The sequence below is a fragment of the Nomascus leucogenys genome, chromosome 14 (genome assembly GCF_006542625.1).
Source record: "Nomascus leucogenys isolate Asia chromosome 14, Asia_NLE_v1, whole genome shotgun sequence".
Lineage (NCBI taxonomy): Eukaryota > Metazoa > Chordata > Mammalia > Primates > Hylobatidae > Nomascus > Nomascus leucogenys.
In genome coordinates this window covers 23,479,529-23,506,066 of record NC_044394.1, presented here as the reverse complement: position 1 = coordinate 23,506,066, position 26,538 = coordinate 23,479,529, and the positions used below count along the sequence as shown (strand labels likewise).

Sequence of the window (26,538 nt, the reverse complement as noted above, 5' to 3'; positions counted from 1 at the left end):
TATGTTAAACCTTGAGACGCACCAGTGTAAACACTAAAGAGCTAAAGCATAAACAAAACTAGAGTATGGAACTTTTCAAGTAGAAGGGGACCTAGCCACCACCTGACTCCTTTGATAGAGAAACCAAGGCCCTGAGGGGAATACAACTCCTCACATATCTACGAACATTATTTTATACAGGTCTCAATTTGTTTTGGTGTATAAGCTGGAACAGGGATATCACAGATTTTTGTAGCTATCCTCATCACATACTACAAAACCAACAGAATGTGGCACCAGCATTACAAGTGGCATAGGGCATAATTTCCCTGTGGGAGGAACCCTGTCTTCTAATCAGTTCTGTTCTACTGAAATGACTTGTCTACATTCTGCAGGAATTGACATAGAAATGAGATTCTGATATTCCTTCTATCCACATAATGATCGATGAAACACATGGGAAAAATAAATTGAATTATATTATAATCTCCCAGGGAAACATAATTAAGTTGTGAAGCATTCCCATGAAATCCTAAAAGCCCTATATCATCTAGGCAGTGACTTCTACTACATGATCAATAATTATATTAATTATAGATAATTATTTTGATAGGATGGTGTGACTTTGGGGCTCTACTTATTCTTGACCTGAAGCATTGATCCAATGGTGATGACTTGGTTGGAGCCAGAGCTGAACATAAATAACTCTTTTGGGGTTCCAAAAAGCTTTATGATACTTATGTTAACTTGTACTAATTTGTAAATCCTGGCCACCAATTTGATGTTTATTCACATAATCTAAAGGGTCATACTTGTGCAAGACTAACAGAATAGGAATTCTATTCTTAACTCTATAAGAAACAGAAGCAAACTACTCCAGCAAGTAATAGATAATATATAATACATAAAATCCAATATTCCTTGAACGTTCAAAATTCCAAGACATCCAATACATTCGTTGTGTGTACACAGGACTGCCAAGCACATCCATGGCAACTCTTAAGGCAGTGAGCTAAAAGAATCAGACCCAAAGTTAAAAATGCTCAGAAAGTTAGGGTGACCATGGGTCCTTATATATTTAATATCTTTCTTTGTAAACACTTAATTATGAAGGCCATCCCTGGAATGCGTTTCTCATAGTACACATTTTAAGCACAGGCAAAAACTGAGACTTCTACCTGACCCTCTTTCAACACTTTCCAGAGACAGCCTGAGTGGGTGTATATGTCTTCTCACCTGAATAGAAGTATCAATAAGAATCAACAGAAAATACAGAGATATTTAAAATAAAAGTAATAAAAATACCTAGGAATCCAACTTACAAGGGAGGTGAAGGACCTCTTCAAGGTGAACTATAAACCACTGCTCAATGAAATAAAAGAGGATACAAACAAATGGAAGAACATTCCATGCTCATGGGTAGGAAGAATAAATACTGTGAAAATGGCCATACTGCCCAAGGTAATTTATAGATTCAATGCCATCCCCATCAAGCTACCAATGACTTTCTTCACAGAATTGGAAAAAACTACTTTAAAGTTCATATGGAACCAAAAAAGAGCCCACATCACCAAGTCAATCCTAAGCTAAAAGAGCAAAGCCGCAGGCATCACACTACCTGACTTCAAATTATACTACAAGGCTACAGTAACCAAAACAGCATGGTACTGGTACCAAAACAGAGATATAGACCAATGGAACAGAACAGAGCCCTCAGAAATAATGCCGCATATCTACAACTATCTGATCTTTGACAAACCTGACAAAAACAAGCAATGGGGAAAGGATTCCCTATTTAATAAACGATGCTGGGAAAACTGGCTAGCCATATGTAGAAAGCTGAAACTGGATCCCTTCCTTACACCTTATACAAAAATTAATTCAAGATGGATTAACGACTTAAATGTTAGACCTAAAACCATAAAAATCCTACAAGAAAACCTAGGCAATACCATTCAGGACATAGGCATGGGCAAGGACTTCATGTCTAAAACACCAAAAGCAATGGCAACGAAAGCAAAAATTGATGAATGGGATCTAATTAAACTAAAGAGCTTTTGTACAGCAAAAGAAACTACCATCAGAGTGAACAGGCAACCTACAGAATGGGAGAAAATTTTCACAACCTACTCATCTGACAAAGGGCTAATATCCAGCATCTACAATGAACTCAAACAAATTTACAAGAAAAAAACAAACAACCCCATCAAAAAGTAGGTGAAGGATATGAATAGACACTTCTCAAAAGAACACATTTATGCAGCCAAAAAACACATGAAAAAATGCTCATCATCACTGGCCATCAGAGAAATGCAAATCAAAACCACAATGAGATACCATCTCACACCAGTTAGAATGGCCATCATTAAAAAGTCAGGAAACAACAGGTGCTGGAGAGGATGTAGAGAAATAGGAACATTTTTACACTGTTGGTGGGACTGTAAACTAGTTCAACATTTGTGGAAGTCAGTGTGGCGATTCCTCTGGGATCTAGAACTAGAAATACCATTTGACCCAGCCATCCCATTACTGGGTATATACCCAAAGGATTATAAATCATGCTGCTATAAAGATACATGCACAAGTATGTTTATTGCGGCACTATTCACAATAGCAAAGACTTGGAACCAACCCAAATGTCCAACAACGATAGACTGGATTAAGAAAATGTGGCACATATACACCATGGAATACTATGCAGCCATAAAAAATGATGAGTTCATGTCCTTTGTAGGGACATGGATGAAACTGGAAACCATCATTCTCAGCAAACTATCACAAGGAGAAAAAACCAAACACTGCATGTTCTCACTCATAGGTGAGAATTGAACAATGAGAACACATGGACACAGGAAGGGGAACATCCCACTCCGGGGACTGTTGTGGGGTGGGGGAAGGGGGGAGGGATAGCATTAGGAGATATACCTAATGTTAAATGACGAGTTAATGGGTGCAGCACACCCACATGGCACATGTATACATATGTAACAAACTTCCACATTGTGCACATGTACCCTAAAACTTAAAGTATAATAATAATAAAATTGAAAAAAAAATAAAAATAAAATAAAATAAAAGTAATAACTCAAGGAATCATATAGCAAATACACCAGATTTTTTTAAGATGACAACCATTATATACTAACTTTCCTGAATTCTCCACATAACTCAAGATAACTTGGGTTGTTTTAACATAAAGGGATAATATAGTTTAAAAAACCACAGAGTGACAGAAATAAAATCACTTATAAGTACACATTATTTTATCAACATTTCCTTAAAATATTTGTAAAATATCTTGCTCACATGCTGGTTACTATACGAGACATTGTAGATTTTTCTCTCAATGAGGCAGAGAAGTTCAACATTTAAGAGTCAAGACTTAAGAGCCAAGGCCACCTGCCACTTACCACTTAGATGGCTTGAACAATTTACTTACCCTTGCTCTGTGCCTCAGTTTCTGCATCTGTAAAACAGAGATAAAAATAGCGTATGCCTAATGAAGTTATTATAAGGATTTAGTAAATTAATAAGCATGAGGCCATTAGAACATGCATGAGAAGTACTAAGCACTCAATTTATAATGGCTATTATCATTATTGCCCTTATAATATGTGTAGGTTGGCTTATTTATGGTCATGCTGCAATTTATTCAAGAATAGTCTTCTTTAAAGTCACCATCCAGAGGATCTGAAAGCCAAGTTTTAGTCTCCAACTTAAGATATGCTTTCTTAAAAGCACATTTAAAAAAGAAAAAAGCATTCAGAGGACTTGAAAACATAAGCTTACTCGTTATACTTTGACACACACACACACACACACACACAAACACAGAATAGTAACACCTCACAGCCCATTGCCAGAAGTTCCCACACAGGGGATTTGCCATAAAGAAAGCTAAATGTGACCGAATATTCTAGTGAGAGATCTCACCATTCAGAGCAGAATAACCTGAGAACAAAATAAAGCAAAAGGCAGCCAGAGGTTCCTTTGTCTTTCCTCAGGTAAAATCAATTCCTTTATTATCCACAGTTGGGTACAGAATGGCAGATGAGCAGCATGGCTTCACCCAGCGATACCTCTCAGAGAGTGGACTGCATGGGTAATATCTCACACCCTGATTCACTCAGCGTTGTCAAGAGAGAAAGGGGGAGATCCATCTTAGGTAGGGAAATTCATTCCAAGGAACTATTAAGACATTAGAGAAGAAAAAAGGGAAGAAAAATCAGGCCAAATTCATCCAGAAACACAGATTCCAGCCTGCCCCTATCCTCAGACAGAGAGGTCAAGGTGATGGGTGATATTTCCAGGCCTGATATCTTTCTGTCTACTCTTTTGTAGGGGGATGGTTTAGCCATATTTCCTATGTGTGGGAAGGAAATGAACCATGCACATGATGCTTCACAGCAAAGTGAAACAGAAAAAGCTTCCCAAAGAAAGTAGGCAGACATGAATGTAGCATTGTGTAACCCAAGAAATAGACCAACAATGATTGAAAGCAAGAAAATGACTTGGTCTTTCTTAAAACTGCAACAATTAGGCAATTGAGCTAACTAATAGGTTCTGAGAAGATGTAAATAAGTTTTCTTTTTTTTTATTAACAAAAGAAATGAGGAGGCAAATTTCAGCCCAGATGAAAGAAGGTAAATGATTCCTCCCCAAAGGCAGAGCCAAGATTTCTCAAATGAGTTTCCTCCTAAAAGAGGCAGAAGTAAAATACATGAATCCAGATGACATAATGTGCTGTGGCCTAAATGTAGGCAGTGATAGTATCCTATTCTACAGAACAATCTATGGGTAATTGAATGCAAGACAAAGCAAAAATATAGAAAAGGGCACTCCGAAACAGAAACATAAAAATGCAGTGTGTGTAACAGTACTGAGAAGGGTACAGCTTTGTAGAACTGATTAATAAGGAGAGCAGTGAACAGAACAGAGTGGATTTGCAGAGATTAGGATGTAGCAAGCTTTGTCCAGAAGATTGTATAAAATTCTTATTGGCCTTGAATCTAAAATAAAGTTTAAAAAAAAAAAAAAAAGGCCAGGCGCGGTGGCTCATGCCTATGATCCCAGCACTTCGGGAGGCTGAGACAGGCAGATCATGATGTCAAGTGATGGAGACCATTCTGGCCAACATGGTGAAACCCTATCTCTACTAAACATACAAAAATTAGCTGGGCATGGTGGTGCGTGCCTGTAGTCCCAACTACTTGGGAGGCTGGGGCAGGAAAATCGTTGAACCTGGGAGGCGGATGTTGCAGTGAGCCAAGATCACGCCACTGCATTCCAGCCTGGAGACAGAGCGAGACTCCATCTCAAAAAAAAAAAGAAAAGAAAAAGAAAAAACCTACCTCCCATCAGGAAAGACCCCCTGTAAGCTTTTGGTATATCTTAGTCAAAAAACTTAGCTTTTCCCATGTGCTATTTAAAAAATAAAATTTACAATAATTGTAAATATTTGTAAAATTATAAATGACGTGCCATCAAATTTACTATAATGTGGAAATCATTCCCTCTGACATCTCTCCTGGAAGAGAGTAGGGGAAATGTGGTACTGTATTTTTGATATTAGAACATATTGGAGACCAAACTTTAATTTTTGTTTTTCATCCACAGCATCTGAGCTCTGAGAAAACTCAGAGCTTCATAAGGCCTAAAGGTCAGGTACCAAGGTGAACAAGAATGAGAGTCAGAAATATGAGACTGCCAGATGAGTGTCAAGAACTTGGGCATTTGTATTTCAACCTCTATGAACTTCACACCAGAGCTTGCTCTACTGTGAAGGGCAATATCACTTACTCCAGGTTCCAGACAACAGAAGATCATTTTTTTAAGGAATAAAGAAAAAAAAGGAGGCCGGGCATGGTGGCTCACATCTGTAATGCTGCCACTTTGGGAGTCCTAGGTGGGTGGATCACTTGAGGTCAGGAGTTCGAGAACAGCCTGGCCAACATGGTGAAACCCCGTCTCTACTAAAAATACAAAAATTAGCCAGGCGTGGTGGCGCATGCCTATAATCCCAGCTACTGGGGAGGCTAAGGCCCAAGAATTGCTTGAACCCAGGAGGCGGAGGTTGCAGTGAGCTGAGATTGCACCACTGCACTCTAGCCTGGGCAAGAGAGCAAGACTCTGTCTCAAAAAAGAAACAAGACTAAAAAAAAAAAAAAAAAGACAGAAAAAAAAGGCCAGCCTACAAATGCTCAGGAATCTAAAACCAAAAATAATATTTATAAAACACAGATGTACAGACAACAAATGATAATTGCCATGGCTTTAGGACCAGAAAGCACCTTTGGTGCATGAGCTTCTCTCCAATAATTATAAGACTTGGGATCGTCATTAAAGAGGCAATTAAATGTGTAGTCCTTCGAGGCCATAAGAGCTACTCAGCCAACAGCCAGTGGTCCCCTCCTTTGCTTTAATCTGAGAGTTCTGAAGATGCTTCTGTTATCAGTGCTGTAATTTGTTATGTGGGGAGTTTGGAGATCTTGATGTCAGGGAAGGTGTTTGTGTCTCTAGGTGGGCAAGACAGAAAAATAAAGAGAAAACTAGGTATTTTAGGAATGCAAATGCAACCAAAAATCAGGAAACCTTGGCCAACAACAGTTCTCAGACCTTTCACTTATCGCAAGAGGGAGAAGGGAAGACTTCCAAGTGTTAGACAATCCTAAATCAGGAAAAAGTAAAAGGCGTACTTCCGTGGCTGTGGAAGAAAGTTCTACCTACCTCAGGAAGCCTCAGTCCCGTCTGCTTCTTTCTTTCATTTTGACTTCCTTGGTCAGCTTTTCCCTGTGGTTTTAGGGAAATTTAAAAAAAAAAAGGTAAGAAAAAATACATATATACATGTATATATATATATATGCCCACATACACATGTATGCATGTTTATTATATTCCTTTCTATAAACAGAAATAAAGACAAAAGAAGAAAAGTCTAATTTGCAGTTCAGTTTTCCAGCCTCAAATCTGGCTCACCAATGAATCTTCTTATATACAAAGCTGACTGAAGGGAGGGGTGGGATTGAATAACAAATTTATGTGATACAATCACATCATTTACAATCACATAATGGACCATATCCCAATTTTCAAAAGGCATAAAGTATCCTCATTAATACGATAAGTGCAGCAGTCAAATCAGCACTGTGATTTTATCAGGGTTTTTGACTGTACATGAATTAGAATGTAAAATGCATACAGAATTTTTAATGGGAAGGCTTTAACATTCACTGAATGTATTTCTTACTGTCATTTGCATCACATTAAAGTGAAATTCTACATAAAAGGATAAAGAGAATATGTCCTAAATTACAGTTTTTCCATAGTTGTCATGTCCACACATAGAAAAATCTGATTCATAAGCTTGAACATGATCCTAAATCTGAAAAGGCTGCACCGCTTCCCTATTTGTTTGTAGGTTTTATGTGGCTGTCAGGGCTGGAGAGAGCTCAGTAAGGTCAGATTGTCAGGACAAAGCTACTAAAGATCATGGCAGGGCGGGGGAGCCTTGGAGGGAGGGTGATTGTATTCACTGTCTCTACTCTAGCACATTATTAAATACTGTGTCTGCATTTTCCTTCTGTATCAGACTACTAAAAAGTCACTCATATTCCTTAGAGGTATTCTGTTGCTCCTTTAGAAAGCTTCTATCTTTGGTTTAGTTAACTGCAGAGAGTTTATGAACATAGAGTGAATGTTTTATAAATCCAATTCTGTGTATTCCACCATGAACAAACATGTATGACATTGTTACGTACATGGGATATTTTGTAAACACTTGCTTCATATCGAACATGTGTATATGTACTTATAGGTTAAAATATGATCCATATGTCAGAAGTTAGTCCCAAAATAATGGCAATTGGGTTAAGTGTGCTTGGCAGCTTCTATACACTGAGGCAAAAAAAAAAAAAAAAGCAACCTGTCATTCCTCATTAACCCCTCATCACACAGAGAGAAGTCAATGATTGGTACATAGCAGTTAACACAGAATCTTTGGAATCTGAGAAAGAGCATTTTGCATCCTAGCAGAGGCCAACGTGTCACCTGCCAAGCTAATGAACTGGGAATAGAGCATGCCTACTACATATGTACTGACTACCTGCACACTGGCCAACACATCTGGCCCATGCACACGAATTTGTACCAAATGACATCACTCTATTATCATTTTAGAGTCTGAATAAGACACGATGCTGCCATACCACCAATAGAAAAACATGCATGGAACTTGGGGTGAAATAGTTCCAATTCATAATAAGACCTACTAATGTATTTTGTACCTAGAAAAATCATTTCATGTATGCATATGAAATGGGCCTATGTGAAATAAATGGATCTTGGCATGGTCAGTCTATCGATTATAATTATTTTATCTTTTATTGGTGGGGACAGGGGTGGGTAAGGCCAAGTCTTTCTCTGTCGCCCAGGCTGGAGTGCAATGGCCTGATCTCGGCCCACGACAACCTCTGCCTCCGAGGTTCAAGTAATTCTCCTGCCTCAGACCCCCGAATAGCTGGGACTACAGGCATATGCCACCACGCCTGGCTAATTTTGTATTTTTAGTAGATACGGGGTTTCACCATGTTGGCCAGGCTGTTCTTGATCACCTCAAGTGACCCACCTGCCTAGGGCTCCCAAAGTGCTAGCATTACAGATGTGAGCCACTGTGCCTGGCCTCCCAAAGTGCTGGGATTACAGGCATGAGCCACCATGCTCAACCTAATCATTTTATCTTTAATAATTTGTTTAATTACTTTATCTCTGACAAAGATCAAAGACTGCATATCCTAGTGTTCAGCATTCATGGCCAAATATTGCTGTTGATTCCTGTTCATCTTCCTTGAATATATGTAGCATATAGATATTAGATATATTAATAGATATATCATTGTCAGGAAAATGTACCCATTTCTTTCCATGTCTAGAAACAGTTTCAAAAACATTTATAATGACCACAGATTTTACCTGGGCCCTTTCTTCTCTCTCTCTCTTTCACCTCCTCCCTCCCTCCTTTCCCCTTTTCTGTCCCTCTGTCATTCTTTCTGTTGTTCTTTCATTTCTTTCCTTTCCCTCATATTCTTTATATTAAGATAGGAATTGGAATTTGGGCCTAAAAAAAAAAGATGTATTCAAGTTCTGATCCATTTTTAGCCATGATAAAATTGTTCTCTTTAATACCAAAAATACTTGTCAAATGACAAGAATTCTGTGGAGAAGACATTTATGGGTTGAGGGAAAAGTGACAGAAATTATCTGATAATAACATTACTCCATTTAATTTATTCTGTTTCAAAATTATGCATATTACCATTAGAGACTTCATAACATCCTTTTAGTGGGCAGTTCACCTGTTGAAATCTTGGCCCTTGCCCTTCACTGGCAGGAAGAGCTTTAACAAGCCCTTTATCCTAAATATTTAATTTATTGACTTATTATAAGTACAAAATAGAATGGTGTGCATCAAATATCTAGAGTAGTTCCTGGAACAATGTATACCACTCATACAAGTTAGATCTACCATGCAAGTTATTTCATGTTGTTTTTGTCAAAAGCAAAGAATGCTCACACCTTTTGTAAGAATCAAATTAGATGCTATGAAACCACATTTTTATCTGTGACTAGACTGTATGACTTCAAGTAAGTGAACAACATTTTCTCCTCCAATAAAATTAGGATACATATCTTTAATTTCCCTCCATTCCCTGTTGACTGCCTGGAGATGTTGCCAAAAGTCAGAAACTAAGGAAAACATATTAGGACAAAACGAGGCAATGTTCTTTACTTGTGATGAGGAATCAGCAAACAAAATTTATTTTAAAATCTCTATCATGTCATTTGTTGTTTTCATAATTTTATCAATAACATGGCTATAAGTTGATCATTTGAGCTGGTATTTCTTTTACTTAAAAAAAAAGTATAAGGTTATCTGGTTCTAACTTCCTAACTCACTGTTAGCATAAAACAAATACATTTTTATTTAATTTGTACACAGAAAGAAAAAGTTCCTTCTATAAAAATATGCATTTGTAGATCATGGAAAAATTGATTAATGTTTCCTCAAACTCCACATTTGTTTCATAATACCAGGTATGTCTAAAGCACTGCCTTCTTTCAGATAAAACCAGTAATCTATCTCCATGGAGTCAAATGTATGCCATGATTTTTTCTTGCCTTTTAAATGCATACTGTTTATTTTATAGGACCCTATTACCCATGCTTCATTGTTTTCACATTTTCTTCTCATGAACAATCCTAGTATTTTACAGTGTATGAATGTGTTAAGCTTATTGGCAAGTAATTTTGAAAGCTGCTTGAACTTTTTACTTTACATTCACTTTCCTTTCCTCCTGTCAGCCCATATGCAAGTACTACCTTAGTCTTCAAATAACCATACAGGTCAGATGGTTCACTAGGTTGTTACATTACAACCTTAAAGATTTTGTGTCTCAAAAAATTCTTGATTCAATTTAAATTATTTAGGCATAATAGCTCAACTTTTGCTACTCATTGTTTCATTTCTTGCTTCATTGGAAAGGAATTGCTAATTTGTAATGTTTCTATCTAAACCTGTCAAGTAAAATGTCCTTAATACTGTTTTTTATGCTTCTTTGAGGCTTCGTCTACAAAAAGACTGGAGCTGGGTCAATAATGCTGATAGCAGCAGCAGGCAGGAACATCGTAGGCAGATAGGGCAGGTCCCTGGTAAAATCCCACCTTCAAGCCAAGGACAGTTTAAAGCCTAGCCACAAGTCCCAAGTAAATCCATGGACCAGATTGAGAACCTCTCTTCCCATTTGGCGTGCTTTTCTCTGATTGATCCCCACCCTTCACCTATTTTTCATATACCTACCCTTCCCTAATTGGTGTTTTACACTGTCATGCCCACCTTTGAGTGGTGCCTTTGTTTCAGCATTTTTTGTATATTCACAAACTAGTCAGCATGCACTCCCTCATTCTGACCCCATAAAAGTCCCAGAACCAGTGATACTGAGAGAGGGACCACCTGACTTCAGGTGGGGGACCACCCTCACATCCTTTCTCTGCTGAGAGCTGTTTTATCATTCAATAAAACTTGTCTCTGCCCTCCTCACCCTTTGATTGTCAGCATAACCTCATTCTTCTTGGACACGAGACAAGAACTCGGGAAACACCAAACACGAGTATGAGCTGTAACACACGTGGGCTGGGGCATGCCCAAGCCAGCGGTGGGCTGAGCCAGTGTGCAAGCCAGGCACAGCCTGGTGGGCCAAGTGAGTGGCACACCTCCTGTGGCAGGCCTGGGGCTAAGTGAAGCCCGGGCAGGGTCATCACCAGCCAAAAGTCTCCGGCTGGCAAAGTGATCAAGAAAAATCCTGCATCAATACAACTAATTTAACTGAACTTAGATTTATATTTCCTTCTGATAATTCAATTGTTCATGTTCAACAATTTCCCGATAAAATTTATTTATGTAAGTAGCCAAAGTCATAGGCTTGATCTTGGCAGAAACAAAAACTTATAGGTTTCTGTTAAACAATTTTAAAAAGTTATAGAAAGGTGAAGAACCAAAACTATGCATGCCATTTATTCATGTATAGCTTAATTTCAGTAATGGCTTATATAACTTGTTGGTATGATGATAAATAATATTCTTCATATTCACACAATACTTTTATTTCTGACTATGCTTTTTTAAATCATCTAAACATACTCTAAAAAGACTCTGTATGTATCCACCTTTCTTTTCCAGATAATAGACGGGTTTTTTTCATTCTGTTATTCTACCAATCTATTAATCTTGATTAATTTCCGGTTTACTCTAATGTCTCAGTTGCCCACTGAGAAACTATTCTTCAATAAAATACTGTATATACCATACAGTGTATTATGACATTATGATTGTCTTTCTTCCTTTATGCATCTGATTTACTCTCTTCTTCCATCCTTTGATTTTTGACAGCCAATGTGTTATGATAGTAATCAGGCCCATTTATGATATGTTCAGCATGGACCAGAGAGTCAACACATTCAGGGATGTCCTCTGCAGATTTATGAGGAAAGGTAGATTTAGACTCACCTCTGCCAGAAGAGTTGACACAGAACTTTCTCTCTCACCCAATGCATTCCAGAGGAACTTTAGGATGCCCTGAAAAACAGAAGGCAGGGTGTCAGGCTGAACCCATTGCATTCATCAGATTCTTTTCTTTCTAAACAGCTAAAAATGAAATCAATGTTCTCAGATGCTTTAAACAAAAGGAATTTTCTAGGGCAGCATGTAAAATAATCTTTACAAATTTCACATTCTCTCCAAGTCTCACACCCCAGTCTACAGATGTTGAGATTTCCCTAAAGTATCAAAGTGCTAAAGGAAAGAACTTAAGCAAAAACTCAAGTTTTCCTATTGCGCCATATTTTCTTCTGTCTTTCTAGACTCTGCTGAAACCCAGCAGCAATAAGCTTTTATAGCCTTCTTATTCTGTCAATCAGTTCCCATTTCCAAATATGAAAAAGGCCAAGGAAGTTTGTCCTCTTTTGAATTCTCAGCTTCCCAGGTCATGAAAATGTCCTTCTCCTCATTGTAAGTAGATTTGTGTTCTACCCTATTCCATATCCAACAATCTATTTCATAGTTAAGGTACACCATAAGGTATAATACCTTGAATGTATTTATGTGAAAGTGTGGTATTTTCTTTCTTTTCCTCCCACAAGAGGATATGTAGAAGAGAACTGCTATCATTACTTATTTTTATTCCTTCTGCTTATATCCAAAGAATTTCCAAACTAATCTAGTTGAGGAATATATGTCCTTACAAGATTGCTATATCTTGTTCATTGCTACCTTCTTCATCCCAGTCAGTTCCTTCTTTATTCCCGGCACGAGTGCATTGACACTGACACATTGATGTTCTCCTTGTGAGAATTAGCCTATCACATTCATTTACATCCACTTAATTGCTGCTGCTATTGTTTAGTCTGTTAACTTCCAGCTAGGGTGCAATTCACGTGAACACTGGGGAAGCACAACCATTCGATTAGTTCTGCAAAGTAGATTAAAATCTTCTGGCTAATTGGAGATTATCCATACCGCTGCCTTCCTTCCAACTCTAGGTTGAACAAATGTTATGTCTTCAAGGGAGGGCTCTTAGTTGGAATACGGAAGCCTTGACTGGACCCAATAGCATTTTCTGAGCATGTTTGTGTATGGGACACTGTGCTAGGCACCATGCCAGCAATTATCACCAATCTGGTCTTTGCTTGCAACCTGCAACTAGTCTTTTGATTGGCAGCTTGCCTTCTTCATTTTCATAAGGAGCACATGCACACTGGAGAAACTCCAACTTGGTATATGGCTAAATCATTAGTATCCCAAATTGGTAAGAATTTCATTTTGAAACACAAGCACTAAGAAAAATCCTATAAAACAGTTTGTCTAGTTTGGGGGAAAATGATAATTATGAATATGATAGTCTTACTTGCATGATCCAAAGCATTATGCCATGTTGGACACAGCTAATTTATTCAGAACTTATCATTGATGTAATAGCAAGCATGCTTTGGTTACTAAGCTGTCGCATAGTTGTAGGCAACAAAGTCCCAAAGCTTTCTTTGGCAACATGTCACCATTCTGTGTACATTAAGCTGAGGTGCTTTAAGATGTTAAATTACGTTTTATCTAAGGAAGATGGAAAGCTCACATATCTACTCCAGGAATTCTAAGACATAACAGTAGGTCAAATTTCTTCATTTAATCTAAAATGCCTGTCCCAACTTGGTTTTAGCCTACCTCACTAGCACATTTTCTGACTGTCCCCTAAAATGCAGCTGAATAAAACTGGTAACTCTCGTTCAAATGCATTAGATTATGTTTATGGCCTGGTGTCCTTATGTTACTGTTCCAGCTATCTGGGGTTTGTGATAGGTGTGATGGACACATACAGGAAGAAGTACTTATGTTGACCTGGGAATCAACACAAGATGAGATCTATCTAAAAAATACACCAGATGTTTTCCATCAATAACATCATCTAATCCTCCCAACAGAATTTGGAAACAGTTGCCTAATACCCATTTACTGTTTGACCAAGTCTTAGAAAGTTTGAGTGACCTGTGCAAGATAACATAGTAAGTCACAAAGTATTGAATTGAAATCACTTCTATCTCTATATGACTCCACACTTACTTCTTTCCTACGATCTTATAGAGGTGTTCATTGGGAAGACATAAATCTTAAGCTACAAATTGAAGAAAAAGTAAGTGTTAACAAGGTAGAAAAGAAGAAGGTCAATATTTCTGGGGAGAAACCCTCCCTTCTCACCAAATGTTGATGGCGGGTATAACATCAAAGGTAACAAGATCACCAGGACTTAAATATAGGAGAAATAAGGAAAATAGTGTTAGAATTTTTGTTGTTGTTGAGACAGGATCTTGCTCTGTCACTCAGGCTGGGGTGCAGTGGCTCAATCACAGCTCACTACAGTCTCAACCTCCTGGGCTCAAGTGATTCTCCCACCTCAGCCTCCCGAGTAGCTGTGACCACAGGTGTGTACCACCACACCTGGATAATTTAGTCATAGAATTTGTTAAGACCATGTGATGTCTCTGAGAAGTATATCAAAAACAGTACCCACGGGACAGCCTGACAATTTTAAAGAGTTTGTGAAGAGGGTAAAGGATACACTGAGAGTAACTAGAGATCCAGAGATTTCCAGACTCAAGATACACATTGCTGCCCATCTCCTCTGAAGATACCAAGGAGGAAAGTATCAGGTTGCTTTTCATTACACTGTCTGTGAAGACTGCAGAAGTGGCAGTTACACAGTAGATCATAAAGTGGACACCTTAGGACAAAAGAATTTACCTGATTCATCACTGCTTTATCCCTCTGACTCCTGTTTTATATTTCCATTGTACGTGAGGGAGATAGGCAAGAGAGAGCAGGAAGAATCTACTTGGGATAAAGTCACAAAGTAATGATTACCCCCAACATTCGAAGGGCCTGGAGAAAGAATACAAAGGGAGGTCCACATAAATGTAGGTTGAAATATTTTCATTACAAATCAAGCTAGCAAACTGTTGACTAAAATAAGGTCTAGCCCTCTGTCTTGATTAATAGGCTGTAATAACAACCTGGAAGTCTAAGTTTCAACTTAGAATCTTTGGGATCCTAGAAGTTTGATGCTGGAACTGACAGAAGAGGAAAACCAAACCTCAGCCTCCCACCCACCTCTTGTTTTTCCCATCCCTCCACTATGAGGGTCCTCACATGTGCAGAAAAAAAAAAAAAAAAAAAAAAAAAAAAAAAAAAAAAAAAAAAAAAAAAAAAAAAAAAAAAAAAAAAAAAAAAAAGATCCTCACATGTGCAGATATATTTTTCCACATCTCCATGGTCAGTTGACACCAGGGTTCAGGGGAGCGGAGGCCATTGGTAAAGTCCATCCCTAAGAAGATGGACCTACACAGGCCCTACGGTGGGTTTGGGGCCACATAGGCAGGGAATTTGGGGATCTATTATGTTTAGAGCATGACCTACAAGGGGGCAAATGTCCAGGATTCAGGTAAGAAAGTCTGTTGGTTCTTTGGATACCCTACCCCTTAAGGAGGACTGAAAAAGCCCAGAAAAGAAAAGAAAAAAAAATGGGCCCAGAAAAGCACAGGGCTCAAGGCAAGGACAGCTTTTGCCTAACTGTAAAATGGTATTGCAAAGAGTAGCATAAAAAAAGTCTTTTTATAATCCATAGATCGTGTTTTGGCACAAAGCTCCTCTTTGGTGCTCTACTTGGCCCATAGCATTACACAGCCTCCTCAGGTGGCCCCATTCACATTGAGGCACATGGAAGCCTTGTGTTAGGCATGGTTAGGTTGCTAATAAGAGTCCCTGAAAAGGGACTAGGATTTTTAATGTTCATCTTTTACATTTTTGAGCAGCTAAAAGCTTTTTTTAAAACTCTCATTTAGTCCAGTATCTCCAAATAGATTCAAATTGCCATAAAGGAAAGGAAAAATTTTGAGACCCCCCTTCACCTGATTTCTCCATTGCCTGCACAAATACATACACACATGCGCACGCACAGACACAGAGTTTAACTAGCTATTCAATATTGTCCTAATTAAAAGTTGAATGCATCAGCAAATTGAACCCTAGAAGCTAGCTAGTTCTCTGCCTCAGTCTACTCACCTAGCTATAGAGCTCACTCCATCAGAAAACTCTCTCTGTTCAAAACAGAGAGCTTCCCTCTGCAAACTTACTCTACAAAGTGCATTAGGCTCCACATCACATCTACGCTCCTTCAGCCCTAGTGGATAGAATAAGTTGGATAGAATAAGTTTCTTTGAGAGGATCATTTCTGTTGACCGAACTTTAAGTTCTTTTCCCAGATCCCTGACATGATTTGACTGAATTTCTTGAAGCTTTTGTCTGTAAAGGTTGCAGAATGTCAATTCTCTAGTGATGGGATTTAGAAAAGGGAATGAAACCCAGAGACTTTATTCAGAGTGTGTGAGGAACCACCTTTATTACTAAGTATTTCATACAATGGTATTAAAGCTATTTGCCATGCTTTTTTTATCCAAGGGTTGGACACAATTTCTTATTGTGCAGATAGCTGCTCCTAAAATTAAACCAATAACAATCAGTAGCATGTTATTGAAAGTTTATGATGTTCCAGACACTTGGATTCGTACTTTTCATGAGTTCTCTTCTAACCTTCTACCAATCTTATGAAATGAGTATTATTATTACTGTTGCTGCTGTTATCGATGTCATTATGAAGACGAGAAAACTGAGGCTTGGCAAAGCTAAGTAACTTCTACAACATTTTATTGCTAATAAGTAGCAGAATCCTGAGTTAAAACCAGGCATTGTGATATTGTGACTTCAGAAGCCTTCTACTTAATGACACTAATGCCGATTTGCATTTGCAAAGCATATTTCTGGAAGACACAAGGACGGGGCAAATATTACTCTGCCTCTTAGTAATACCTTAACCTAAAAGGGAATTAAAAAATGAGAAAGTACCAAGGTGGAGTAATAGGGACTATATTTACCCTCCCACCTGAAGAAATAAAGGAAGAGAGAAAATATGAATGTATATATTCATATTCATATATTCAGATACATAAATACATGCGCATTATAATGAATACACACACATATACACACAGAGAGAGACCTACAGTTTTCAGACCACTGTCCAATTAAGTGACAGAAGAGAGTGATATCTTATAAGTGGCAAACAAGTCAGGTAAGCCCTAAGATTGTCCCACCTTATTTCCTTGAGAGAATTTTTGGGCTACAGTGCAGAGAGGAAGCCATTCTTCTCCTAGGCATTTACTCAAGAAATAAAAGTGCATGTCCATATAAAGATTTGTACATGATGTTCAGAGCAACAGTTATATCTGTAATACCTAAAAATTGGAAACAATTCAAATGGGTAAATAAAATGTGGTATATCCATACAATGGAATAGTGCTCAGTAATAAAAAGGAGTAACTATTGATATCTGCAACAAATGAATGAATCTGAAAATAATCATTCTGAGTAAGAGAAACAAATGAATACATACCATATGATTTCACATCATATAAAATTCTAGAAAATGCAAATGAATCTAAAGTGACATGAAGCAGCACAGTGGCTGCATGGGTGCAGTAAAGGATTGCAAAGAGACAGGGGAGTCTCTGTGGATAATGAATATGTTCATTTTCATCACTGTGGTCATGGTTTCACAGGTGCATAAATATGTAAAAATTTATCAAAGTGCATACTTTAAATATGGGTTGTTTATTATATGTCAATTATACCTCAATAAAGCCATTTAGAAAATAGAACAGTTTGAATTAACAAGATGAAAGGTTTCTATCTTATTTATTTTTAGCAAAGAATAGAAGCTGTATAAGAGCAGAGATATTGTTTATCTTTCTTATTTGGGGTCTCTAGTGACTAAAGTTAGGTGTACCGATTACTACTTCGGAGTAACTATCGCAAGATGTAGTGGCATAAAATGGCCACCGGTCATGTTCATGGATCCTGTACCTTAACATTACGGCAGAGTTGGGATGGCTTCTCTCTGCTCCATAACGTTTGAGGTCTTAACCAAATTGCTGGGTACTAGAAGCACTGGAGCTCCCTTATCACTTTGTGTGGTCTCTCCAGCAAGGAGGCTCCAAGGCAGCCAGACTTGTTACCCATCAGTACTGACTCCCAAGGGAGAAATCTAGGCGGAAGCTGTGTTACCGGTTTTGTAATCTACCCCCAGAAGTCACTAAGGGGCACTTCCACCACATTATTTTTGGTTGAGGCAGTTATAAAAATTTGCCCAGGTTTGCGGTGAAAGAATATAAACACCACTCTGAATGGAGGATTCTCAACATTTGTGCCAACATTTTAAGAACATGTGGGATAAAATATATACCAGCGCAGCCATCTTTGGAAAATTCAGTCTGCCGCACTGTGTCTATGTCACACACATGAAGACATGAACATGAGTTAGTCATTTCAACTTCATATGCAGTCTTACATGCCATAGAAAATGAAATCCATGCATTCATTACACAGATGCATAAGTGCATCTTTTTTACACAACGAGGTTTCAAGATAGAATGTTTTAACTTGTACCCTGAAGGAGCTCGTATTTATAGATAAATATATGAGAAAAGAGAAAGAAAATATAGAAAATGGCAACTTAGCCCAGAAGGTTTAAGTCTTAGGGAAGGTATTTAGTACTATCAGGGTTTTGAAAAGGCAGAGGCTACTACTGGCTGAAGAAACAGTAAATGCTGCCTGGGGTGTGGAGTATTAGAACTAAGATTGGGAAGTTTAGTAAGATTTCCACGGAAGATGCTGAGAGACAAGCACTGAAAGTAAGGAACAAGTTTGATTCAAGAAATTGACCAAACCTAGTATACTACCTAAAACTCCAAGGCCCTTTAGAACTACAGATTCTATACCCTACTTCTAGAGTATTTTAAGTTATTAAATTCCTCTCCCCCAGGACATTTTGATGATCAATCAGATTTTAAAACCACTGAGGTATAGGATATATGCAGATGGAAATAAAGATATCTGTAAGAAAGATTAGAACCAAATCACAGGGGACTTATATGAATCAAATGGTCTGCAATAGAATCTGATGATTATTTCACTTAATTAACTTATCACAGCACCACACTTTCTAGCTAAATGCTGCACATTTGTGGTAAGTCAGATTATAAATCAGTAAACAATAAATAACAGCAGAATTAAGTACTTGATGATACATAGACAAGCCTACAGTGTAACTTTAAATTATAATTTTTAAAACATGGAATTAAGAGTCAGGAGAAAGCTTAGCAGTACTTCAGTTTCTTTCCCTAAGATCACAACATTATTTAATTCTTCCCCAAAAGTGTATATGAAGTTCCTGATAGGCCCCTTCCTATTTTGCATGGAGGAGACTTCAGAAGTTCATTTCACAGGAATAGCTTCAGTGAAGAAACATTTTGTGATATGGAATGAAAGGTGCCTTATGCACACAAGATGTTATACCTATAATATTGCTGTCATATTATTTATAAACCATAGGCTTTTCGTATCACTTTTATGCACTGGTAGATTTTGGCAGTTCTGTGGTTCCTTTGATATATAATTTATTGTGTCAACTAATCTTGAAAAAAAATCCACAATAAATAGATAAATTGATGTTCATCCAGCAGAACTATACAGTACGAAATGTAAGTTCATTTGCAGAAAAGAAAAGCTATATAAGAAGCAGAATCATTGCTTATCAGTTTTGAATTGCTAAATTTGTTCCTTGCCAAAATTTCTAATTTCTAATTAGGACTGTAGGTACTATTTCTCTCTCCCCGCCCCCACCCCCGTGTGTGTGTGTGTGTGTGTGTGTGTGAGTGTGTGTGTGTGTGTTTCTCTCTCAGAATGGCATCTGTGAGTCTCTTTTAATAATGAATACGCCAAGGGGGCCCAGAGTTAAGTCTAGGCCTCAGAACTAGGAATATTTCCATCAAAGGTGGTTTGTTAATAATAAAGTAAGGAGGGAAAAAAGCTATTTGCTTCTTTTGTGGCTCTGACCCTCCCTTGGTCCTGCCAGGCCTGCCTGAGCATCAGCAGAGTTCAGTGGTAATTAAAGCAACAGTGTTGTGAAAAAAGTGTGAATTACTTTTACGGGAAGACTTGGATGTTGCTACTGACTGACAAAGCACAGTGGGGGACTCTGCTGGATATTAAAGAGTGATGGTAGTCCCTGTATTGTAAGGTGGCTTTTCAGCACAATGCAAAATTGTGACTTTTCACAAGTTGATATCTCTGGAACCATTCGAGTTATCAGCTTAAAATTTAGATATATATTTTTCCCCTTGGCAAGCTTGTGGAGCAAAACTATGTCACATTTCATGAAATGCGATATGGTGGTTGGAATTATGGAGAGCTAAAGTATATTTTCTTCCTTTTCTTCCCCTGGATTTTGACTCTATCATGGAATTATTTCAACCTTGAAGACTGCAGAAAATAGTGAGGAAAAAGCTATAAAGGGATCATATGTTCAACCCTCTCTTGGCAAGTTGTTTCAATGTCAACTATCTAGGCTTTCTGTTTCTGTCATTTTTTTAAAAAAGAAAGAAGTGCAGACCAGCACTCTGTTGACAATGCCAAGAAATGCCAACTCTGGGCTCTCAGCACTGGTGTATAAATACCCAGAAGGATGGTGGGTTCCTCCCACCACGCCCAGCCAGGAAAAGTTCTGATCTTACTCCTGTCACTGCCAATCTTGTTAAGCCAACTCCCACACAGGTGTGATATTAATGTGGATTCTGCTCCATATCCAGTGAGAAAAAATGTCCTTAACCAAATCCAATAAACCGAATTTGTGGATGTGAATCAAGAGGATAAAATAGCCCAATAAACTATTAATCACTTTTCATTTTGTAAGCTAACAGACACTATCAGTATTCCTGAATCAGTTTCACAGAGAACATGTGGAATTCTATGTAAAAACATCAAAAGACCAGGGAGGACTGCAACTGAAAAGTGATGGGAAATATCTATGTTAGATGAGCCTGTATTAGTGATATATTAACCACATAACCAATGAATAATATATCATGTAATATGCAAATGCTCTTTCATGTTTATCACTTTCTCCCTGAAGTAAATGGGTTGAGATAGTGAGTAAAATTCCTATACTTGGTATATTTTTGCTAACCCTATCCACATCTGACCACAGTGGGACCTTCCGTGGATCAATGGACACAGCAAAGCAGAAGGCAACAGAGTATGGTGAATAAGAGCTCACCCACACACTGTGCAACCCCAATTTCTCCACGTGCAAAAAGGTTGTAATAGGCATTCCCAACTTATTTTTAAAATTAAGTGAATTAAGATATTATAAATAGTATAGTGAAATGCCTGACATTTAGGAGTAATTAATAAAAGCTAATTGTTACTATGATAATCATCAAACTAGGTGTGATAATGATGCAAGGTGATCCAAGGAATCCACTTTGCTTTTAGATATACTGATTCTATGTGATTTGTCAAGCAGTGGGGTAATATTTTTTAAGTAGTATGAGGTCATAAAATGGCATTTAGGGGATGAGGCTGTGACATGCCAAACAATAGATGGTTTAAATAGACAACAATGATATAAACAGAATAACTGGGGTACTCAAAATGACATTCTTTCACCCCACTAGTGCAAAGTTTAATTAGTATGTAAATGGCATACTCATTTAAAATTGACATAATGCCACCTCTTTTCATGCCAAGCTGTCAGGGCCTATGAAACTGTAAAATTCCTGACACTAAACATTTGTTGTAAACTGATCCTTCCAAAAGTAACTTAACTAAAGCTGAAAAGGCAGGAAAGGTGATAATCACTTTTTTTTTAAGCCACTTCTTCATTCTTTCTTTCAGAGAAAAAGGCCCAAACTGCTTTTGGGGAGAGATTCACCATATTATATTGGGCTGAGGGCATATTCTGTAAAAAAAAAAAAAAATACATGAACCACCAACCCCAGAGTGATGAAAAGCAAAACGGGTGAGGAAAAAAATACCCTCAATTGACATAGCTATTTTCATCACATCAAATCAGCCATCTGTTCTTGACATAGTTTATTATCATTAGAAAGATTTTCTCAATTCAGACATGGTGATGAGGAAAGATGAAGAATTAACCAGATAAATAGCCAATTTGGAAAATTCAGGCTGAGACCCTTTTCCTCAATTTCCATCCCCTCCTTTCTCCGTGCTCCATCATCACACTCCAATTATTCCAAGAAAAGCTTCAATGACATGATTAGACATGTTTATGGTAGTGTTTTTCTCTCACTTGCATAGGCATAACAAACTAAACACACTAGGTATCAAATGACACAAAGGTGATCGACATTGTACAAAAAATAGTAATTTCCCATTGGTAAAAATGACTGCATAAACTCAGAATGACAAGTGGCTACAGTTAAGGGTGAGGGAATTAAATACTCCGAATTGAAGTATAAAAATGCTGATGTTTTCCTCCCAGAATTTATTCATTAGAAATCCATCAATTTACCTTGGGATAAGAGTGTTTAGAGAAGAAAATTTTCTTTGAAATCATCACGAAGTAATTCCAACAGCTCTGTGTGAGATAATCTGGAAGGAAAAAGTAAATGTTGGAAACCAATAATAAAAAGAAAATATTTAAATCCAATGCTTGATATCAACTTCATAAAGTGAAGTTGGAAATTCACAAAAGTTAAGCTCATACATTTAGGGGAAAAAGTTAAAAGAATACTTGACAAATATCAACACAACTATTTAAAAAATTACTCAAGCTGGTTGTTTTATTTACATAATGTCGAAAACAAGTGTGATTCTCCCTCAAATAGTTTAAAAATTCATGTTAGATTTATAAGAATCTAACAGATTTTGAATTATACTTGAAAAAATATCTTTTTGATTAAAAACCTAAAAACGTTAAGGGAAGTAACTATTAAATCATGCAGACTCCACAAAACAACTTTCACCCTAACCCCCAGGTTATTTTGTGTATATGTATCTGTCTTTGATAACATTCCTGTGGTCTCTTATTCTGATCTTTTATACCTAAATATCTGACTTACAACTAACTGTCAAAAAAGTAACTTTTTATAACTCTTCATTCCTCAACATCTCTTTTGAGTCATCATTGTTCTAGACCTTTTTTTGTTGATACACTTTTTTCTTAATTTCCTATGTCATAGGATCTTAATTATCTTCATAACTCTTAGTATGCTCTTGGTTTTCTTTGTTGCTCCAACAAAGCTAAATATGGACATAGTCATTCCACCACAGTATTCATCAATTCAGCAAATGTCTATTGAGACCCTACTGCAAACCAGGTGTCATTCTAGGTGCTGGGGGTACAGCAGAGAATCAGGCACACATGATCCTTGCCCTCATGGAGCTTAAGTTTCTAGACTAGGAGTCAACAAACTAAAGCCTCCAGGCCAAATCCAGCTGGTCACCTATTTTTGTAAATAGATTTTTCTTGGAACACAGCCATGCCAATTCATTTAAATATTGTCTACAGCTGCTTTGGGGATAAAATGGCATGGTTAATTAGTTGCAGCAGAGACCTTTCGAACACAAAGCCTGAAATGTTTGTTCTCTGGCTCTTTACAGAAAATGTTGGCTAATTCTGGTTGACTCTAGATCCATCTTCAACTGTGGCGGCTCTTCAATCTTTATCTTGGAGAGTACATTCTTGACTTCTCGTTGTTTCAATCACTTCTACAGAAATGATTTCATAACCTCTAGTCATAGTCACCATCTCTCTTTTGAACTTCAATCACATATTTCTAATTGCCTATTTAACATTTCCCTCCCATACACACACGCACTGGTGAGTAAAGCGCCATTATTTCAAGATAGCTAAGGCTGAATTTATCTTTTTCCCAAAGCCAACTGTGTTCTACCATCAATCTCCCAACCACTAGGACTTAAGATTCTGGAGTCTCTCATTTTCTTCTAATATCCAGGTTTAAAAAAGTTTAAAAACTTTAATATTCTTTATATTTACCAACTAATATTTGTTTCTACTGCCACTACCTAGGTTTGGACCTCAAAATCTTGTACTTCAGATATGGTAATCATCAATCTCCTTATAGTTAATCCCTTATGTCTCCAGTGATCTGTCAGTCAGTCTCCCTGAGACATCACCTTGTACATGTCATTAAAATCCTTAGTAGCTTCCCATTACGAAGATTAGGGATTCAATCTGTAGCTGGGGCTTTCTTTTGTGGGAATGCTACAAAATGACTTCAAAAGGCCCATAAATCCCATTAAACACACCAAGAATTCCCTGGAGGTTGAATAAATAAGTACCCTGAGAAGATGTATCACTATCTATTTTTCAAGTGTACACAGATGTTCTTCTGATAATTAATAAGTTCAGCCTGGGCAACATGGTGAAACCCCATCTCTACAAAAAAATATAAAAACTAGCCAGGTGTGGTGGCATGTACCCATAGTCCCAGCTACTCAGGTGGCTGAGATGGGAGGATCACTTGAGCCTGGGAGGTCGAGGCTGCAGTGAGCCAAGATCGCATCACTGCCCTCCAGCCTGGGTAACAGAGAGAGAACTTGTCTCAAAAACAAACAAACAAAAAAGCAAAAAACATAAAATACAAAGTTGCTTTTATAAGTTACTGATATGGTTTGGCTGTGTCCCTACACAAATCTCATCTTGAATTGTAGTTCCCATAATTCCCACGTGTTGCGGGAGGGACCTGGTAGAAGATAATTGAATCATGGGGTCAATTTCTCCCATACTGTGCTCATGGTAGTAAGTCTCACAAGATCTGATGGTTTTATAATGGGTTTCCCCTTTCGCTTGGCTCTCATTCTTTCTTGCCTGCTGCCATGTAAGACGTGACTTTTCTTGCCTCCTTGCCTTCTGCCATGATTGTGAGGCCTTCCCAGCCATGTGGAACTGTGAGTCCACTAAACTTCTTTTTCTTTACAAATTACTCAGTCTCAGGCATGTCTTTATCAGCAGCATGAGAACAGACTAATACAGTTACCAATTTCATTGTAACTTTTTTCTCATTCTCTATTTTAACAAGCAATTGATTTTAAAAGTGCAACTATTTTTTGTCTGTAGTTTGTATCAAATGGTCTTCCATTGGCCATTAAATGCCTACTCTACCATGAGGAAGGGTCTGTTAACAATTTATAAGGAAATTACGGGAGCCTAAAACCTCAGCATTTGGAGGGAAATGTAAAAGGCTTAAAAAATCTTTAAATCCAACTATGTCCTTTCCTCTCTCCTTGGATGAGAGCTATGGACTTGGAGGATTTAGTGAGGTACAGAAAGACCTTGGGAAAAGAGTTGGCTGTTTAAGCCTAACTCCGTTCTAGACTTCAAAGAAAAGGAACTTGAGGGTTCCTGGTGGTTTCTACACTGTCTGCCTCTGCTGGTTAGAGACCAGGAGCATATTAGGGTTCTGGACAGAAGCTTTAATAAACGATGTGCTTTTGGCATCCATGTCTTCAGTCATATTTCCTGGAAACCCAAAAGAGGTGGTGGAAAAGTGAACATAAATACAGACGCACAGCAGGGGAAGGAAATTACTAAAAACCATATCCACATTCTTGGCCTTGCAGTATCTGTGTCTTTCTGTTTAGTCCTTGTTCCTGGTTGTAGTTTTGTTTCTCCCACCATCTCCCTATGGACTATTTGATAAGTGATGGCAGTTCTCCTGTTTCCTGGCATATTATGTCATGGCTTCCCTGGAACCCAGTGCAGTGCCATCAACCAGCAAGCAGAAAGCAACTAAAAATTGTGTGTGTTGCCATTATCCAGTGGTTGCAGAATAATCATAAAGCTCTTATTTTTGCTCATGTGTTGAGTCATTTGTCATGGTGAATACTCAGGCCAATTTACGTATCTCAGAAACCTCTCTGACATCACAGAACTTAGAGGGAGGTAAACTGGGGGAGGGGAAAAACATGTGGCTACAGAATTGTCAACTAGTAGCTGATTAACTTTGAGCTAGGTAATTTCTCAGAATTTTAGTCCCCTCTGTGGTAACTTGGAATAATATCTACTACCTCATTGCAGTTATAATAACTAAAGGAAATAAAATACATAAGGATTTGGCATGGTACCTGATACATAGCTGGCAACTCAACAGTTGTTCTTAGAGGAGGGAAGAAGAGAAGGGGGTATGGATCTAAAATGATGCCTGTTATACATATTCCACCTGGTTTCGTATATGACTGAATTACATTTGGCCTGGGATTACATTCCAAGGATATCCGTAGTAGGGGAGGTTGCTCTGACACAGTCAAAGAGAATTATTGGGTCTGGGAGTGATTAACCCGGAGTGAATTAACATTTGTTGCACTCCTATTACATAGCCAATTTAGTGGGCATCTTATATATATTTTTATTTCATGCTCACATCTGTTCTGACACAAATGTTATTTTTTGTGTGTGTTTCTGACCATAAGAAGAATATGGCCAGAAAAGGTTTGAAACATTGCTTGCATCCACAGTTACTTAACAGCAGAGAGAAGACTTGAAACCAGTTCTAGGTGACTCTAGAGCTTTTCCACTCTTTCTCAAT

The 26,538-nt window shown here is 37.8% G+C and overlaps 1 long non-coding RNA gene across 1 annotated transcript in view; it reads right to left on the bottom strand.

The window, feature by feature from the left end:
- The window catches only part of LOC105738564, a 557,312-nt gene that overhangs the window by 40,081 nt on the left and 490,693 nt on the right, over positions 1 to 26,538 (bottom strand). Inside the window, exons 7-10 of the long non-coding RNA XR_001114387.2 lie at positions 22,500 to 22,579; positions 12,038 to 12,106; positions 6,706 to 6,768; positions 3,419 to 3,445 (exon numbers count right to left, since the gene is read on the bottom strand). This is a non-coding gene — a long non-coding RNA (uncharacterized LOC105738564). The remainder of the gene's footprint in view (positions 1 to 3,418; positions 3,446 to 6,705; positions 6,769 to 12,037; positions 12,107 to 22,499; positions 22,580 to 26,538) is intronic.